Source organism: Actinia tenebrosa, unplaced genomic scaffold, assembly GCF_029948245.1.
Source record: "Actinia tenebrosa isolate PJP-AT-01 unplaced genomic scaffold, QUT_ActTen_1.0 PGA_scaffold2__45_contigs__length_23673736, whole genome shotgun sequence".
Lineage (NCBI taxonomy): Eukaryota > Metazoa > Cnidaria > Anthozoa > Actiniaria > Actiniidae > Actinia > Actinia tenebrosa.
The window spans coordinates 16097567-16100284 of record NW_028292579.1 but is presented as its reverse complement, the minus strand read 5'-3'; positions in this window follow the sequence as shown (position 1 = coordinate 16100284).

The following is a 2718-nucleotide window of genomic DNA, read 5'->3' as shown; positions in this document are numbered from 1 at the left end:
TCACACCTTTTCAAAAAATATGCATTATCCATGAAGGATGGAAACTAGGTTATTTTTGGTCATTTTCAGGCAAAAAGCATGGGCTATAGCCCATGGTTTTAACCGATTTTGGACCATTTTCACACATTTTAAAAAAATATGCATTATTCATGAAGGATGCAAAATAGGATATTTTTGGTCATTTTTGGGCAAAAAGCATGGGCTACAGCCCATGGTTTTAACCGATTTTGGACCATTTTCACACATTTTCAAAACATATGCATTATTCATGAAGGATGCAAAATAGGTTATTTTTGGTCATTTTTGGGCAAAAAGCATGGGCTATAGCCCATGGTTTTAACCGATTTTGGACCATTTTCACACCTTTTCAAAAGATATGCATCATTCATGAAGGATGCAAAATAGGTCATTTTTGGTATTTTCATAAGGAATGCAAAATAGGTTATTTTTGGTTATTTTCCGGCAAAAGGCATGGGCTATAGCCCATGGTTTTAACCGATTTTGGACCATTTTCACACCTTTTCAAAAGATATGCATTATTCATGAAGGATGCAAAATAGGTCATTTTTGGTTATTTTCGGGTAAAAAGAATGGGCTATAGCCCATGGTTTTGACCGATTTTGGACCATTTTCACACCTTTTCAAAAAATATGCATTATTCATGAAGGATGCAAGATAGGTCTTTTTTGTTATTTTCGGGCAAAAAGCATGGGTTATAGCCCATGGTTTTGATGCATTTTGGACCATTTTCACACCTTTTTTAAAACTATGCATTATTAATGATCAATGAAAAATAGGTCATTTTTGGTCATTTTTGGACAAAAAGCATGGGCTATAGCCCATGGTTTTGATGGATTTTGGACCATTTTCACACCTTTTTTAAAACTATGCATTATTCATGAAGAATGCAAAATAGGTCATTTTTGGTCATTTTCCGGCAAAAAGTATGGGCTATAGACCATGGTTTTCCTCGATTTTTGACCATTTTCACACCTTTTCAAAAAATATGCATTATCCATGAAGAATGCAAAATAGGTCATTTTTGGTCATTTTAAGGCAAAAAGCATGGGCTATAGCCCATGGTTTTAACTAATTTTGGACCATTTTCACCCCTTTTTAAAATATATGCATTATCCATGAAGGATGCAAAATAGGTCATTTTTTGGTAATTTTCAGGCTAACGGCATGGGCTATAGCCCATGGTTTTGATGGATTTTGGACTATTTTTACACCTTTTTTCAAACTATGCATTATTAATGAAGAATGCAAAATAGGTAACTTTTGGGAAAAAAGCATGGGCTATAGCCCATGGTTTTCCTCGATTTTGGACCATTTTCACACCTTTTCAAAAAATATGCATTATCCATGAAGGATGCAAAATAGGTCATTTTCGGGCTAAAGGCATGGGCTATAGAGTATGGTTTTGATGGATTTTGGAACATTTTCACACCTTTTTAAAACTATGCATTATCGATGAAGGATGCAAAATAGGTCATTTTTGGTCATTTTCGAGCAAAAAGCATGGGCTATAGCCCATGGTTTTCCTCGATTTTGGACCATTTTCACACCTTTTCAAAAAATATGCATTATCCATGAAGAATGCAAAATAGGTCATTTTTGGTCATTTTAAGGCAAAAAGCATGGGCTATAGCCCATGGTTTTTAACTATTTTGGACCATTTTCACCCCTTTTTAAAATATATGCATTATCCATGAAGGATGCAAAATAGGTCATTTTTTGGTAATTTTCAGGCTAACGACAATGGGGCTTATAGCCCATGGTTTTGATGGATTTTCGACTATTTTTACACCTTTTTTCAAACTATGCATTATTAATGAAGAATGCAAAATAGGTAACTTTTGGGGAAAAAGCATGGGCTATAGCCCATGGTTTTCCTCGATTTTGGACCATTTTCACACCTTTTCAAAAAAATATGCATTATCCATGAAGGATGCAAAATATGTCATTTTCGGGCTAAAGGCATGGGCTATAGAGTATGGTTTTGATGGATTTTGGAACATTTTCACACCTTTTTAAAACTATGCATTATCGATGAAGGATGCAAAATAGGTCATTTTTGGTCACTTTCGAGCAAAAAGCATGGGCTATAGCACATGGTTTTGACCGATTTTGGACCATTTTCACACCTTTTCAAAAAATATGCATTATTCATGAAGGATGCAAAATAGGTCATTTTTGGTTATTTTCGGGCAAAAAGCATGGGCTATAGCCCATGGTTTTGACCGATTTTGGACCATTTTCACACCTTTTTTAAAACTATGCATTATTCATGAAGGATGCAAGATAGGTCATTTTTGGTTATTTTCGGGCAAAAAGCATGGGTTATAGCCCATGGTTTTGATGCATTTGGGACCATTTTCACACCTTTTTTAAAACTATGCATTTTTAATGATCAATGAAAAATAGGTCATTTTTGGTCATTTTGGGGCAAAAAGCATGGGCTATAGCCCATGGTTTCGATGGATTTTGGACCATTTTCACACTTTTTTTAAAACTATGCATTATTCATGAAGAATGCAAAATAGGTCATTTTTGGTCATTTTCCGGCAAAAAGTATGGGCTATAGCCCATGGTTTTCCTCGATTTTTGACCATTTTCACACCTTTTCAAAAAATATGCATTATCCATGAAGAATGCAAAATAGGTCATTTTTGGTCATTTTAAGGCAAAAAGCATGGGCTATAGCCCATGGTTTTA